General features: G+C 42.2%; 1 long non-coding RNA gene across 2 annotated transcripts in view; it reads right to left on the bottom strand.

Annotated features, from left to right (window-relative positions):
• Positions 1–1,527, bottom strand: part of LOC146855037 (uncharacterized) — a 364,961-nt gene extending 363,434 nt beyond the window's left edge. The window contains exons 1-3 of one of the 2 annotated variants that reach the window (XR_014980778.1): positions 1,476–1,497; positions 831–1,000; positions 256–459 (exon numbers count right to left, since the gene is read on the bottom strand). This is a non-coding gene — a long non-coding RNA (uncharacterized LOC146855037). Of the gene's footprint in view, positions 1–255; positions 460–830; positions 1,001–1,475 lie in introns of those variants that run through there. The other variant, XR_014980779.1, reaches the window with a different exon arrangement.
• Positions 1,528–18,291: the final 16,764 nt, after the last annotated feature.

Raw genomic sequence — 18,291 nt, 5'->3', positions numbered from 1 at the left:
ACTCTGTCACGTAAATTGGCATGCCCCTCTCTGTTAAACTGTACTCATCGGTACCTTGTGTAAACATTCACACAAAGAATCAAGCAGAAGCTAGCCAGAACCTTTAAATGCACATCCACTAAATCCTATAGTCAAAAAGTTTATTCCCATACAATTAGTATTAGAGGTGCTCTCAAGCATGTAATCCTCCTCTGCCTTTGGAGGATAAACCAGGACTCCAAAGGAGACAGAAATCTCTCTGGAATCCAAAAACTTATAACACATTTGCCGAGGCACACATAAACTGTAATAAACCAGAGAAGCCGGTATCAACAATTGGTTTGAGCGTGTCAAAATTAGAGTCCATTAGTCGTTTTTCAAAATTTCGCTTGCATATTTCTTTAATGATACTTCTTTCATAATCCAGATATGTGCACAAAACAGCCGACACGTGTTTCGTCCAAACGGACTTTTTCAAGGCTGTAAACAATACATAGAAAAAGAAATCCATCACATACAAAAAAGGCAGTCACCCACCATATATTTCCTCATAAACATAGTGATAATCATTTGTATACGCTGTCAAGGCATTTTACAATATTAAAAACACTTTACTTTTTAAGAAAATAAATAAATCATGTTTCATATTTAATAAACTTCAACATATATACTACACCACTCAGTTAATCTTATGATAGACAGAATCATGCTTGTTCATCCTCATAGAGTGACAACCAACACCAAAGAAAAAAGTGTCTATAACACTATCAAAAAACCGAAACCAACACCAAGGACCAAAGGAACAAAGAACAGAAAAAAGTATAAGAAGAACCCTTGTCAATTACTCTCACCTAAAACAAGTAAATGACTCCATTAATGATGTCCATAGTACGTCAAAAATAAATACAAGGCAGTATATGCCAACCGGGTGTTGTAGACTCCTTAAAGTATATAGGTCGCCTTACTCCCTGGATCTTGTACCTTGCGTCACTGTAAGCGCCTTCGTCAGGTCATGTTAAACCTATATGTAATAAACATATGTCATATTGACCTCTATCCCAAAAACTGATGTTCAATGGAAAAATTATACTCTTCGAGTGACACACAAAATATATCGTGTCCCGTGCTCTATTTATACCGACTTAAAAAGTGGCCACAAGTATTAAGCAAGAAGAAACCCGGAAATGAACGCGAACTGAAACATGAACAATATATTTATAAGAAAACCATTATTTGGCTAATCCCAAAAAATCTCATGTGATGCTCTTAACCAGCAAAAACTTTCCGTCTGCTCATTTTCTAAGTTTATGCAAAAAATGAGGACTAATTCATACAGTTAAAAAGGGGTATTAGTGCCCAATTAACGTACTAACTTCGAAAACAATATATAAGGATGTTTACAAAAGAAAAAATGTTAAAATTAAGTCCAATAACGACAATTTTAATCCAATATCACCATGGTATAGCCAGCAGGTTAAATCAAGATCCCAACATACCAGAAACGGAGTTCTCGTCTTGTCTCCGAGCGATGAGAAAGCATATGGCTCCCTTCACATGGTTCGCGTTATAAAACGTGAATACACACATACGAAAATAGAAAGTGGACTGTGTCGGGCAAATCCTCTGAAGCCTGGAGCGCCATATTTGAAAGGTGTAAACAAAGCTAAATGCACCCAGAGAGCCGCATGACACTGATAGTGCCGTAGTGTCTAACTATGTATAAAGCACAGAAAGTGCAAACTACGCGCAGCAACAGTCGAAAACTATTAAAAAGTACCTAAGAGTCCACATCCTCAAAACAAATAAGTTTGTTTGTTTTCCAAAAACCAAAGGTTCGAATTACCATGAATGAAAATAAAACACATAAAAAACCTCCTATTATGTTCTTTAGGTAGAAAGACAACAAACAAGCCCATGTAAAGCCCAGATATTCATAAAATGCTTCCTGATAAGCCTGATTGCAGAATGAGAAAAAAATTGTGATGAGAGCAAGCAAGAGGAAAAAGAGATGATACACAAAGGAGAAAAACCCCTTAACCATGAAAGAGGGCAAATTGTCACTTTATATATCCTTTGAAGTATTCTCATTTCACTTGTCATATTGGAAAACATCGGTAAGAAACTTTAACACAACATGTATAACCATGCAAAATAACAGAGAAAAAGGGAAGGGTTTGATGGTTACAAATACTAGCTACCCGTGTAATCATTTAAAAAAAAAGACACAATCAAACTTTATTGGGACAGTCTCTTGTACATCTAATATTAATATATCGCCCCTTTTAATTCGATTGCTGATCTCACCAGGTTTATAGAAAAGTATGGAGTTCCCTATCCGTGTTGAGACCCTGGTCCACTGCCCTCAATTTAATTAACCATTTGCTTTCCAACTGTCTTAAGAGTAAGGTGTTATTGCCACCCCTTTTGGATATTTTGAGGCTCTCAATTCCATGGAAAGAAATGTTAATTTTCCCTTCTCTCATATGATGTTCGTTATAGTGCACAGCCAATGGATACTCTAGATTATTATTCCTAATGGCTCTGACGTGTTCTTGTATAAGCTCTTTAAGAGGACGTATCGTGCTACCGATATATATCAGGCTGCAACAACATTCAATACAATATACCAAATACTTTGAATTACACGTCATAAATTCATTGATTTTGTATGTTTTATGTGTATTGTATTTAAAGAGCGTTAGTTTATTTTTTGCTGGGTGACAAACACTACATTGTCCACATCTATGAAAGCCAATCGGCGGTGTCGGCATCCAAGTATTAGTGAGTATTGGCTTAAGATAGCTATGACATAGTGTTTGTTTGAGTGTTTTACCCCTGCTATGGATAATGTTTGGCCTTGTTGTGATAGCTTTTCCCACGGTGACATCCATTTTCAAAATGTGCCAATGTTTATTCATAATTCGAAATAAATCCGGAGTTGCTGCACTCTGCTTTACTCATTTTCTGTTTGTATTGTTTGTCACGTAGTAAATCAGTCCGATTCACCTTGTTAATTTTCTCTCTTGCAGAAAACAAAACATGTGACGAGTAGCCTCTGTTTGTAAACCTCCTTTCAAGTTTTTCAAGTTCAGAGTTAAAGTCATGATCTGTGCTACAATTTCGTCTTATTCTGACCATTTCCCCATAAGGGATTGAGGTGATCTGTTTTTGAGGATGTGCACTAGTGGCATGCAAGATCGAGTTGCATGCTGTTTTCTTACGGAATATCTTAGATTTTAGGCTTTGTCCTACCACAAATAATGTTGTGTCCAGATAATCGATGCTGTCTTTACTTACTAAATAGGTAAAATGTATGTTGAAATCATTGTTATTCAAAATTCCAATGAAATCAATTAAATTTTCTTCCGTACCTGACCAGAAAAGAAGCACATCGTCTATATACCGAGTTCATAAAATTATGTTCTCAGTATAGACGATTGGACAGTGTCTCCACACATGTACTCTTTCGTACAGACCCATGTAAAGGTTTGCAAAGGACGGCGAAAATTTTGCGCCCATTGCAACACCTCTGGTTTGTCTAAACCATCTGCCTTCATGCAAGAAAAAATTGTTATCCAGGATTAAGGTTATCAGATCAATGAGCATGTCATTGTGTTCATGTAGATAAGCATCCCTTGTGTCTAGAAAATGTTGGACTGCTTCTAAACCCTTCTCTCTCGGGATACAAGTGTACAAAGAACTCACATCCAATGTGACAAGGAGATGACCCTCTGTCCACTCAAAATCTTCAATTTTACTAAGTAGATCCTTCGTATCTTTAAGATACGAAGGAAGATTCTGTACCAACGATTGTAGAAAAACGTCAATGTATTCAGACACTTTTTCTGTCGGGGAACCAATCCCAGAAATAATGGGCCTACCAGGTGGAAACGTGTTTCCCTTGTGGACTTTTGGTAAAGTGTAAATGCAGTTAATGTGTGCCTCGGCAAATGTGTTATAACCTTGTGTAAACATGTTGTTTCTCTGATCTCTGTTAAATTGTGATTGATTTTCACACCTTAATCATTATTGATTGCTTTACGACTAACTGTCCTATCCTGCCTAAACAAATGATGTCCAATCTCAATAGGGGTCAGTGAACTGAGAGGAAAACATTGGCTGTCTACATTCGCATCCTCCCTCACATAATAAAATTCACACAAAAAAGCGAATGAGACATACACAGGTAACCATAGGAATATTCTCCAATCATGGGAGACCTTCTGGACTTTTAGTAATAATTTGCATTAGTCAAAGTAGGACCCTAAACCAAATCAATTAAAACATTTGAAAGGTATGGCCTCACCCAACTCCTGGGTGTCATGCTTCATCATCGGCCATCCTACCACACTACCACATTCTCTAGTGGCGGGCTGACTTCACCAATGAGATAATTGGGAGCCTATATGGATTGCGTTTTGGGCCCTTTACTCCGGCAGGAACTAGACCTAACCACACAAGTGAGGTACCATTTGTATGGGAAGACATATGGGAGTATAGAATAATAGAACATGTTATTACCAATTGGATTTTGCTGCAATTGTGCCTTCCAAATGTAAGCCTGTTTGTAAGAAACAAGTCATTTTGAAAAATACCCTCTAAATCATATGCTTGTACTGGTACCCAAAAATTCAGAGATGTACAAATAACCACTGCCCCTAAACGCCACATCTTATACTCATTTCAGAAATACACAGGTTTCCATGATATCTCTTTTTCCTTTACATATTTCACCATATTTATTGGTCTATGCTTACTACGCAATGAAAATCCATTGTATATTGCAGCTCAGTTGTTGGCTCTGGGTACCTTTGGTTATTGGAGAACCTACAAATCCTATATATCCACACATCCAGAAGGGTCTAGCGGATATAATAGTATATTGCTTTTGTAAATCTGCCATTATTACTAATAGTTACAGAACGTTGTCAAAAATGGCCGTTTTTTCCTATTAATTTTCAATATTTCCTTATTTCAATAGTTTCTTTGGAAAAACCTTGAGGGATCTACACATGTAACCCCTTGTTGATTTTAAGCTGTTGTCTACTTTGCAGAAATATATAATTTTACTGGACCACCCTTGGGTTTTGCACTGGTTTCCACCACAAACTGTAAGTAGGTTGAGAGCACCAAAAATATAAAAAATGGGCTGCATGTTTAAACAAGCATTTGCAATGCAATAGGTATCACATTTGTGGGAGTTTAAGCTATTAACATTGTAAGTGTCAATGTCTTTTATTTATGTTTTAAAAACACCATTACATAAAAGACATTGTGCTTCACAATGCCAATAGCTCAAACTCTTGCAAATGCAAGATCTATTGCATTGCAAATGTTTGTTAATTTTATTGCGGAGCTTGAACATAGTCTTAGCTATTCAAAAACTGGCATGAATATAACCCTTGCAGGGTACTTTAATGCAAAACTTGAATTTGAGGTGGAAGTGTTAGAAGGTTCAGAAGTGCATGTATTTACACCAGACTCTTAGTCTGTTCTGGCATTAGGGACTGTAGAGGGTTTGAATCTGTTTTATTCGTTTCCAGTAAACAACATGGACATATACAGTATGAATAACCATTTGCATTGACTGTTAAAGGTTAAATACAATGGTAAGCTGCATAACCTAGTGTATATACATCCTAGATATGGTTGCCGTTCCAGCAGTGGTGATCTGGAGCATATGCCCGGTTTAAATAAGTGTCATGGCTTAACTTTAGCTGGTATAGTGGACGTGGAGCTACCAAGTACAGTTTAGTAGCGATGTCAGTGAGTGTCCATTACGTGGTGGTCTGCAAACTGTGGCGGAGGGTAATAATGAACAGGGACAAAATAAACATAACAGGGAGCTGTATGTCAAACTGGAGCTCACCCTGGGTACGCCCATATCCAGAACAAGCCCAATTACGGGTGGTCAATCTCCAAACTGCAAGCATGCACGGCTCCAGGTCAGGGAAATCCTCTACCCGTGCAAGGACTCTCTCATCAGCAATGCCCAACCTTCCTCCACAAGGCCCAAAACTCCAGCCACAGTGCCAAATAATTCAGCAATCTTCCCAATCCCTGCAGCACAGGCAGTCCACAGAGATCTCCCAGCTAGCGTGCATAAATACGGTTGGTCCCCACCATATCTGATCTCAGTACCCAACAGAGGACACCAACAGTCATCAAACACCTCAGTCTACATGTGCCCTTCCCATCTGCCTGCGTGCACTGCACCCCCTAAGAGGTTAAAAAAAAAAAAAAACACACATATCAGTCAGTAACAACAGAGTCCTAGGGGAATTCCACGGTTTTCAGCAACAATAGCACATCCATACGTGGAAAATGCGACACAACAATCTGGACAGGAAAACATGTGCTAGTAAAAGTAAGAACACGCACCCCACGTGTCTGAATCAGCAGAAAAAGCACAGAGACAGTCTGTCACAAATACTGTTTGGACTTCATAAATAAAGCACTATGGCACCCTTGGTTAGTCACGTTGAGGTTCTGAAATTTGTCGTTTCTCGATCGTACCCAGACTCCATCTTGTGTTTTCCGCCATCTTAGGTTGCCCTCACTCAGGCAGCTGGTAAACAAGATGTGTTTGTCATTTCTGCCCTTGCGTGTCAGGTAGCTTCTCGTCCCGTGTTTATTAACTAGTGTCAGGGTCTGGCCGAATACACTAATTCATGTCTGAGCCGGATAATCCCCGCCCGAACTATCTGTTAGCTCACACCATGCTTTCCTCCCGCTTATCTTATCGACTGCCCTTCGCTATACATCTCATGCATTCTCTGGTCTCACGACTGTCCTTCTAGAACATACAACCCTGTTTTCTTTCCTTGTAAACTGTATTATGTGGATTCTCTTTGCAATTTGCTTAAAGGGGCCAGCAACAAACATCACCTGGAACCCGAGTCAGTTTTTAGCTTAAACCATTGTTGGTAACATTTGTCGATGTCTCAAATTCTATATGTGTTTGGGTTATCCATTGTATCCATTGTATTTCACAGTATAAAAGCTTGTGCGCCACGGAGGTCAGAGGCAGTCTCTTGTGAACCCATCCCTGTGTGACTTCACGGACAACTGTACTAGCTGCAGCTAATAAAACTCGATCTTTTACGCCAGACGGAGTGTCTAGTGTCTCTGTATTGCAAGGCAGGAGAACTAGAGGATTTCAGGCGTACTCTGCGCCGCTTGGCCCTTAAAGGTCAGGTTCCTCAAATGGCGACCACGAAGGGACGGCTTCAGTGGTAGCGGTGCAGCCAGAGGATCGTGAGGGGCCCCGCAAGGAAAATCCGGAGGAGGCGCCCCACGTGATTGACCCCTGTATGTCGGAAGTGGACCCAAGGATTTTGCGGCGTGGCTTCTCCTTTCAGACGGCTGCTGCGACTGCTGCCCTGACTGCCGTCCTGCCTTGGCCCCGGTTTTTGTGACGATTTGGTAGAGCGAGATGATAGACGGACCTCCGGTTGGCGTAAGAAGATACTTAGTTAAGTATTAGATTGGTGGGTCGCTCCCACAAATTTTGTTTTTTGGGTCTTTTGAGTTTCCTTTTTGTATTTCAATTGTTGCAATAATTGAAGCCAAGGGATGAGTACGTTTGTGCTGTTTTGTTAAGAATTGACACCCCCCCCTTTTTTTTGAAGTTTGTAGAATAGTCCAGAGAAATAACGATGCCTGGTCTAAGTAAGTTTCGTCGATTTTGTTGCTTAGGTTGTACTAGGGACTCCCAGCTCGAGGACTCTTGTCCGATTCCTCCGGTTGGAACTCCCACTTATGAGCTCTATTCAAAACATGGTATTGGCCCCATTACTTTTAACAAAACATGGGTCCGATATACCAGAAGAGATGGTGTTTTGCAGTGGCCACAAAATGGCAGTTTTAAGCCAAATATATTAGACAATTTAGAAACCACTTTGTTTAGAAGAAAAGCCCGGCCGGCAATGTTTGACTCGTTCTGCCTTTGGCGAAAGGAAGCCAAACAGAAAGAATTGAAACAAGCAAGAAGAGATCAAAAAGATAAAAATATGTCGATTTTACAGGCTGCCCAGCAGTTGAGAAATAACGAAGTAGACTCTGCTAGGGAGGTATCAGAAAGACAACATCGCATGGCAGTAGATAGATGCTATCCGGTGTTGCCTACTTCCCCTTCAGAGAAGAGTAAAGATATAGAGGAAGACCCTTTAATGTCTTGTTTTTTTAATTCTCCTCCACCCTATGTGCAAACTCCTAATGCACCTCCTATGGCTCAGCCAGCAGCTGCTCAGCGACCTGCTCAGCCAAATAATACTTCTCTTCTTCCTCAGCCTTTGTTTTCTCCTCCTCCTGTTATTCCATCTCCTTTAAATTCCTCTCTATCCCCTGTTCTGGTGAGAAACTCTCCAGGTACACCGAGGAGACTCACAAATGCTGTTGCAAGTTTCTTTTCTCCCTTAATTGGAGCCCTGAATCTGTCTCCGTCTTTTTCTAGACGACAATCTCGTTGTCAGCTTCCTCTTACGGAATAAAAAGCAGTATTAGGTTCCCTCGCCCGTGAATGGATTGCGAAAGGTCCAATACATAGTGCACGGGATATTTTGAGCACCTTTTGTCAATGGACAGAGCCCATTCAAAGATATGTTTTTGACGTAATGTGCGATACTCTCATTAAGGGTTGGGACGATATGGAATCAGACACGGCTCCTATGGAACTGATGAAGCTCCAAGCCGATTTTGATACAGGTTTTATAGTAGGAGCAGACGTTGAGAAAGCGGTGATTATGCTGATTGAATTTAGGACTTCATTTCTCTCTCTAAAACTCCCCGAAACTGATCTTATTGACAAAACTAAACATTATCCAATGCGTGAAGTTCCCCCAGTATGGAGAGAGGCGGTAGGTGGTGCTCAGCTGGTGGCTGCTCATTTCCAGCGTATATGGGTACATGAACCTTGGAAAAGAGCCGAAGTTTTAGCCCTTAAACAAACACTTCCAGACCCACGTAAAAATCCTGCTGGCTATTATAAGGAGCTATCCCAGACAGTTGAGGCTTGCGTTATGAACTTAGCTGACATTGATATGTTATTTGGGAATGTTGTTCCATAAGCAATATGGGCGAAAATCCGTAGGGAAGATCATGCTGCCGAACTAGGTGGTGTTTGGGCAGCTATTAGAGCTGCTGACACAGCACAAGTTGGCGGCGCAAAGCCTGACGATCTGATTACAGCACTTCCTGGTAGAATCATTGATTTGATGAAGACTCTTATGCCTGCAGTACGAGTAAATTGGGATAAGTTAACCGCCTGTAAGCAAAAGAAGGACGAGAGCGTCTCCGATTTCTTCACTCGTTTTGAGGAGATCTTTCTGGATCATAGTGGTCAGGATATGAGCACGGAAGGTGGACAACGCTTATTTGTGGACAAGTTCGTATTTAACTTGCTTCCCGAATTATCGAATAAATGAAAAAGTTCCGAGAGTGCATGGGCTGTTTCTTCTACTGCTAAAATATTGGCTACAGCACAATATTATGAAAACAGAGACAAGGAAGAGAAAGATAAGCAGGAGAAGAAAAATAAAGATTTAAAAACAAAGGTTCTTTTACTGCAGGCTTATCCTCCACGTCCTGCTCAGCACCAGTCTTCTCAGCCCCCACAGTTTCAGAAAGTGTTTCAGAAGCCCGAACATTATGTACCCCGATCTATGCCAGGTCCAAACCAATGTGCTTACTGTAAGGAAGAGGGACACTTTAAGAGTAATTGTCCAGTTTTGCTCCAACGTAATAATGGAGTGTTTGTCCCACGAGGCCGTGGTAATTTCCAGTCAGTCTCCAGGGGTAGAGGTAGAGGTACGTCCCTCCAAGAGAAGCGTTCCTTTCCCTCTCCTAACGCTGTGAATTCTTTTGACCAACAGAGAGTCCAGTCTACACAATATTATAGTGACTATTATTTTGAAGGTGGCGACAAAAGTTTCCAAAATGAATAGGCCAGCCATAGACAAAGTAAGGGAGTAGTATCAATTCCAGTAGATCAGAATGGTCCTTATGTCACTGTCAATGCAATGGGTATTTCAGAGCCATTTCTTTTAGATACTGGTGCAATGAGAAGTTCTATTATTCATTCTTAACTCCCTGGGGCACCTTTGTCTGGCTTAAACACGTCTGTAGGATTTTCCGGCGCCCCAGTTCGTAACCCAGTCTCTTGCCCTTTACCTGTTTCGATTGGTCCATATGACCTGGAAGCATCACTTATCCTTACAACTGGTTGTGGTGAGAATCTTTTGGGTTTGGATCTGTTGAAAAAGTTACATGCCACGTTACACTGCTCCCCTTCTGGTGTGTATCTTACACTAGGTAAGAAACTAACATCGTCAATGCATTTGTCTAGAGATAAGTTTCCACCTGAATTACTATCTCTTCCTGAAAGTCTTTGGGCTACGGGTCCGAATGATGTGGGTCGTCTTGCGATTCCACCATATGTTGTCACTCTCAAGCCTAATGCTAAACTGCCACGTATAGCTCAGTATAAGATTTCCAATGAAGGTGAAAAAGCATTATTGGCTATTGTTCAAGATTTGGTCCAGAAGGGTGTGGTGGAAGAAACGAGAGGAAAGGTGTGTAACAGCCCTATTCTTCCGATTCTTAAGCGAACTGATCCTTCTCAACCACCAGTCTATAGATTTGTGATTGATCTTCGAGAGGTGAACAAAATTGTTTCACCACAGTTCCCTGTTGTCCCAGACATTACAGCCTTACTGACGATGATACCAGCTTCAGCAGCTTGGTTCACCGTGATTGACTTAAAGAACGCTTTCTTCAGCATTCCTATTGCTAAAGAGAGCAGAGATATTTTGGGATTTTGTTTAGGAGGCCGAAGCTTCCGATTCAAGAGAGCACCACAAGGCTATTGTGAAAGTCCATCCATTTATAGTCAAGCTCTTAAGTCACAGCTTGATACATTTCCCTTGCCTCCCGGAGCCACTCTTATTCAGTATGTGGATGATTTGTTGATCGCGACTGATTCAAAGGATGTGTGTAAAGATGTGACTGTGGCATTGTTGCGGCATTTGTCTGATCTCAATCATAAGGTATCACCTTCTAAATTACAGTACGTGTGCCAAGAAGTTACATACTTAGGTCATCTCTTATCAAAGGAGGGAAGGCGACTGACCCCCGAACGCATTGAAGCAATTACGCACATGTCGGTACCATCGACCCAGAGAGAAGTACGTGCTTTCTTGGGCATTACTTCCTACTGCAGACAATGGATACCTAATTACTCTTTATTGGCCAAACCTTTATTAGCACTTACACAGAAAGACACGCCCCATTCACTCCCATGGACTGATGAATGTCAGAAGAGTTTTTCTGACTTACGATCAGCCCTGTGTTCTGATCCTGTGTTAGGTACCCCTGATTACAGTAAATGTTTCACGCTCTATGTCCATGAGAGAGAAGGTTGTGCATTGTCAGTTTTGACACAACAATTTGGAGACAAACAAAGGCCATGTGCCTACTTTTCTGCTACGTTAGACCCGGTAGCTAAAGCGTTACCTAGTTGTCTCAGAGCTACGGCGGCGACAGCAATCTCTATTCGTCAATCAGCTGGAGTAGTATTGGACCACACTCTCACTGTCATGGTACCACATGTTGTGGACACTTTATTGAATAGAACTAAAACACAACATCTCACGAGTGCTCGGTTGTCTGGTTACGAGTTGACTCTCTTAGCAAGCCACATACGTATAAAGCGATGTAACACCTTGAATCCAGCTTTCTTCGCACAGAAGAAGAAACAAAAGAAAGAATAGATTTAAAGGATACTGCGCTCGAGGATCCGGATGGAACCTTGTGGGTTGACGGTTCCTGTTTCAAATTACCCAATGGCGAGACTACCTCAGCTTATGAAGTCACCACATTACATACAGTAGTGGAGACAGCATGTATCAGATACAATTCAGCCCAGGCTGCAGAATTGATAGCCTTGACTAGAGCATGTGTGCTGTCGAAAGGGAAAAGAGTGAATGTTTACACAGACAGCCAATATGCCTTTGGCGTGGCACACAGTTTTGGTCGTTTATGGAAGGAAAGAGGATTCTTTACTTCCCATGGAACGAGGATTCAGCATGGCCAGTTGGTCACCGATCTTCTTGACTCTCTCACATTACCTACCCAAATTGCCATCATCAAGTGTAGTGCACATAAAAGAGTCACAGATGACATTGGTCGCTGGAATGCTTTCGCAGACGAGATAGCGAATAAAAACACAGCTAGGGACATCACAAGTCACATGTATGTTGCAGGCCCTGCAAATCAGATCCCAGAAAGAGGAATGTGTGAGGACACAATTGAGAGCGTAAGAACGATTCAGGAAGAGGCTACAGAGAAAGAATTCAGTAAGTGGAAAGAAAGTACGGGAATGTTGGACTCGAATGGATGTTGGACAGAATTGTCAGAGCATCAACGATGGCTGTTGCCAGATGCATATGTATTACCTGTAGTGACTAAGGCTCATGGACCAGCTCACATTAGTGCTAAAGGCATATGCAAACTCCTGGCTCCAGTTTGGCAAAATGAAGGAATTCCGAAATGTGCAGACAATGTGGTAAAACATTGCACTATATGCTTAATGCATAACCCAGGGAAGGGTACTCCAACTCCTGCAGGCCATTTCTCTCCCCCTACGTACCCCTTTGAAGTATTACAGATTGATTATATACACATGGATCGATGCAACAATCTCAAGTATGTTCTGGTGGTAGTATGTGCATTCTCTAGATGGATAGAGGCTTACCCCTTAAAAGATAACACAGCTGTATCAACTGCTAAAGTATTACTGAAAGAGTTTTTTCCTAGATTCGGTTTGCCGCGAATTGTCTGGAGTGACAATGGAAGTGAATTTGTAGACAAAATCATGCAGAAAGTATGTACGGGTCTTGGTATTAGACAAAAATTCCATGCGGCAAACCATCCACAGTCAGTGGGTTTGGTAGAGTGCTACAATGGCACTCTCAAACTGAAATTGGCAAAGATTCAGGCCAGCACAGGTCTTGCCTGGCCTGACGCTTTACCATTGGCCTTACTATCCACCAGAACTACTGTACACTCTCGTATGCGACTTAGTCCATATGAAGTGATATTCGGACGCCCCGCCAATATTTGGGGAGTTCCTCGTCCTAGGAAGTACTCAGACATACCGTACCCTATGCTTATTGATTCCATTCATGACTTGACTGCTAAATTAAGTGTTCTTCGCCAACAGGTTCAAAGTGCTCTGCCAGAGGCCTCGACAGACCCAGGTCACTCTATCAAACCGGGAGACTGGGTCTGCACCAAGAACTTTCAACGAAAGAAAAATCTTGATCCTCGCTGGTCACCTCCTCGCCAGGTTCTACTGGCTACGTGGACAGCAGTAAGGATAGAAGGCAAGAAAAACTGGGTCCACGCCGTGCATTGCAAAAAGGTACCCTTGCTATTGCCTTTTGACCAGTGGGTCCGCGGGGGCATAAGTGAGTCTGAAGGAGACAAGACTCCCCGGTTCGTACCATTTAGTAACGCACGGCTGGAAGACACCCAGACTGAGGAAGCAAGTGATGACACTCTTCGAAGAACCATTCCATTACATCTACAAGTGAACACTACTAATCCGGAAATAATCTTTCAGGACCAAACGATTCCAACAAAGAAACAATACAACCTGAGGACCAGGCCTGAAGCAAAGACTTGAACATTTGTTACTTTTGCCACCAATGAACTATTTTTCCTATTTAGATAGTATTTGTGCCATCTGTCCCCATCGCAGGGTCAAGATCCGCTAGGTTCAGGATTATCAAATAGCCAAGTGATTGAGGAAGATTGCCGCGAGCGACAAATTTTTCTAGCTAGGATGGATGGTACATCACGTCAGGTAGATAGGAGACAGAATATGAAAACCAAATATTGTAAATCATTACGTAGTCGTTTTGGCATAACCTTGTGTGTGTTGCTGATTCTATGTGTTTTACTAGCATGTATAGGTTGGATTGTCCATGTGTTACAACTAAAAACTGTTCCTTTATCTACTTCTGTACCTTCTCGTCCCACTAAAATTCAACACAAGATAAGTGCCCTTTCCTCACATGAACAAATAAGAAGGATGGAGTATCAAAATAATTCATTTATCCAGCTGTTACACCAACACCAGTTAGTTGTCAACATATCTGACTGTTGGGTATGTGGACTCATGCCTCACACTGCCCATAAAGGGATGCCCTATTTAGTATTGCCTTTCTCATATGAAGGTTCAGCATGGGCTTACCTGACCATGTTTTCGGCTGCCTACCACAACAGACTTCGATATCCGATAGGTACATTTGAGAATGGAATGGATTTTAGCCACGGTACTTTGATAAAGGGTATAGTGGCCATGGCTAAAATTCTAGAGAAGAGTAAGATTCCTTTGGATGAAAAGAAAGCCTACGAAGGTTGGAATGTAACTCATTACATTTCCAGTCCTAATAACAAGACCAAACAAGAGAAGTCTTCCCCAGCATGGACTGTACCCCACCAAGGCAACTTTTGCCTCCGAATCAATAGCAAGGAGAATGACACTCAACAAAACTGTTCCCAGATATATGTATTCACGTCTCAAAATAACCCTCCATTGATCCCATCACAAGGAACCTATTTTGTCTGCTATGACAAAGCATATACATGGCTCCCCTCTGACTTTTCGGGAACATGTTACATAGCATTCTTGCTTCCCCCAACGTATACTGCACCCTCAGACCATCACAGACACAGATATGGTAGAAGCGTATTTGATGCCAAAGACACAGCTGGCCAGGAGGGAGGAGATTTCTTCAAAGGATTCATTCCCTTCTGGGGACCAATGATTAACAGCGGAAACATTAGGCGATTAGTTCGCGTGGTTGAGACAACCATCGATGTTACTGCAGGTGCCTTAAGTAACATCACTGCAGAACTCCGAGCGGACCGTCTCATGACGTTACAAAACAGAATTGCGCTAGATGTGATCCTAGCAGACCGAGGAGGAGTCTGTAAATTAATTGGATCAAGCTGCTGTATATACATTCCTGATGACGCCCCGACTGTATATCAGGCCATCTCAAAATTACATACCATCTCCGCATCGATCCATCAGGATGAAGGAGATTGGTCCCTCATGGGATGGTTATGGGGATTGTTATCTACCTGGGGATGGAAGATACTAACATTCCTTGGAGCAATTCTGGCCATCATATTCTCTTGTTGCTTGTTCATACACTGTGGTCCTGCTATCTGTGGTCTGTTCGCTACCTTATGTGTATCAAAACCTGTAACCCAACAAACAGAGAATATTAAGATGATGGTCCAGCAACAGTTAAACGACCTTATGGCAATTGCTATCGACTCCGACTCAGACTAACATGAGCCCAGTCATTGTATTATTGCCTGAGTAATGGCAAAAGGAGGGTCTGAGGTTCTGAAATTTGTCGTTTCTCGATCGTACCCAGACTCCATCTTGTGTTTTCCACCATCTTAGGTTGCCCTCACTCAGGCAGCTGGTAAACGAGATGTTTTTGTCATTTCTGCCCTTGCGTGTCAGGTAGCTTTTCGTCCCGTGTTTATTAACTAGTGTCAGGGTCTGGCCGAATACACTAATTCATGTCTGAGCCGGATAATCCCCGCCCGAACTATCTGTTAGCTCACACCATTCTTTCCTCCCGCTTATCTTATCTACTGCCCTTCGCTACACATCTCATGCATTCTCTGGTCTCACGACTGTCCTTCTAGAACATACAACCATGTTTTCTTTCCTTGTAAACTGTATCATGTGGATTCTCTTTGCAATTTGCTTAAAGGGGCCAGCAACAAACATCACCTGGAACCCGAGTCAGTTTTTAGCTTAAACCATTGTTGGTAACATTTGTCGATGTCTCAAATTCTATATGTGTTTGGGTTATCCATTGTATCCATTGTATTTCACTGTATGAAAGCTTGTGCGCCACGGAGGTCAGAGGCAGTCTCTTGTGAACCCATCCTTGTGTAACTTCACGGACAACTGTACTAGCTGCAGCTAATAAAACTCAATCTTTTACGCCAGACGGAGTGTCCAGTGTCTCTGTATTGCAAGGCAGGAGAACTAGAGGATTTCAGGCGTACTCTGCGCCGCTTGGCCCTTAAAGGTCAGGTTCCTCAACGTTTGCGACAGCCAAAAATCTAATTAACTATGGAACAAACTACACATGTTGGTTTTAAAGCACGGGAGAGAATACTTAAGAAAAATATATTGTCAACTAACTTGCATCAAATGCAAACCCTTTAAAAAAAGGTTTTAAAATATGAAAATGTTGGCTAAATGAGAGAGGCTTCCTACCGAATAGTGAGTGCTTGCATGCATGCCTGGGGTGTTGCACATCTCTCACTAATAAAGAGCACCTAACATTACAAGCTGCAGGTTACACATCTCTCTGCACGACAACACCATTCACTTACCTTGTGCATGGCACAAATAAGGCTGTCACATGGGTGGGGCGGGTTTCCCTGCTATTCCATGGGTAGCAGATCTCCCTGTTACGGCAGGTGGTCACTGTGCCGTCTTCCCTTCCCCACCTCCCTCCTGCCCACTGGTACCTGTCTCGATCTCTCCCTGGTGAGCTCTGCTCTGCGCTCAGACCCGCCTCCTCGTCCTCAGCCTTCTTGGTAGAAGCCTAAAAAAACTTACTAAGCCGTCCGTGTCTGCCAGACAACAAGGAGGAGCGCTCCCATGGCTCAGCGCCGGCCGGCCGCCGCCCCTCCAATAAAACACGCTGCAATTGGTCGGCAGCAGAAGCTCCTTGCCGAGTGCACTAAAAGAACAGACAGACAGAATTGAAACAGAAAACGGACGGCACAAAACTTATCTTCTAATCGCAGACAAAATGGGGGGGGTGGAGGGGAGAGAAGGCATGGATAGCGGGAGGGGGGAGAAGGCACAGTAAGAAAATAGCGCTGATGCAACACTTAAAGTAAAGGAGCCAGTAACCATGGAAGGATACAAATGACGACATGGCCGTCATAAGGAGGGACTAACAAGCCTATAAACCAATCGGAAGGCAACATTTAGAAAGGATAACGACACAAGTCAATGAAAAAATGGGTGAGGGAGTGGCCGTAGCTTCTCTCCGTACTCTACTACAACAGATCAACCCCAGAGCAGCGCTTGCATGCTGGCTCAGGGTTCAACCTAAAAATGACAAAACTGTGGTAAAAAAGATTTGTTTTTTTATTCAACTCTGAATGTTCCTAAAAGCAGGAAAGATTGATTGTGATTTTAGCACAGCAAACTGTTCCTTGATGCAATTTTTAGGAAAATAAATAGATACTTTTATTCAGAGCACTTTTAACTATTTTTCCCCAAAAATTCGTAATGTAGCTATATTTTGCCTATTTTCTCAGTCCACTCCAGGAGAATCCACAAACGCAGGATACCATTGGAATCCCCGGGATGTTGGAAAAAAGGATATAAATTTGACTTAGATACCTTATGTGGAAAAGGAGTTATGGAGCCTGAAATGAGAACTCTCCCAAATAGCCAAAAAGTGCCCAGAACTGGGGGGAGGGGTGTGGGGGGCAGCAGTTAGGCAGTTAAACAGGACCTTCTGATGTCGCTGCCCAATCTTAGGTCAGCACCCCGTTTACTTGCCAGTGGCAACTCTGACCAAACGCTGACAATTTATGCTATTTATTCTCCTATGACTTATATGTCATTTTCCAGACCATGATGTTTTTACACCCATCTGAAGATAGTCTCATTGGAGTTCATGATATAGTAGACAATTCATTAAAAAAATTCCCTCTTTCAGAAAACCTGCTCTACTCAATCAGATTTGTCTTAGTGCCTGGTTATAAATAAAGGTAATAGTAATTTTGTGGAAACGAAAAATGGGGCTGTGACAATACTCCTTTTTTACCTTTAAACTCTTTTGATTGAGGTTTTTTTCATTTTTATATATCTTAAGCCAATCAACAAGGTATTTATGTAACAGTTGTCAAGTTGTGGCATGAACGCACTAGTCATGGGATATGCTTGCTGTTGATCACTAGCGCATGAGTAGAATGAGAACGTGATGACTATGCAGTTTAAGATGGATGCTTTAAGGAGAACGCAGCTTCAGAATGCTGGTTATCGGGGGATATACCTCTCGAACACTGAACATGGGGTGAGGGAGGTGGCGTGCAATACTGCGAGCGTGAGTGACCAGGGTTACAGGAAGAGGGTGTTAGTGGATGGGGAGGGGACAAGGAGTCACTATGGGGAGGGTGATCCACAGCTGAGATGTCTGTCGATTGGCCTGGGGCGGGGAATGGGAAGGGACCAAGACATCTACCCCG

This window comes from Triturus cristatus, chromosome 4_1 (assembly GCF_964204655.1).
Source record: "Triturus cristatus chromosome 4_1, aTriCri1.1, whole genome shotgun sequence".
Classification (NCBI taxonomy): Eukaryota; Metazoa; Chordata; class Amphibia; order Caudata; family Salamandridae; genus Triturus; species Triturus cristatus.
This window is presented reverse-complemented; position numbering and strand designations above follow the sequence as displayed.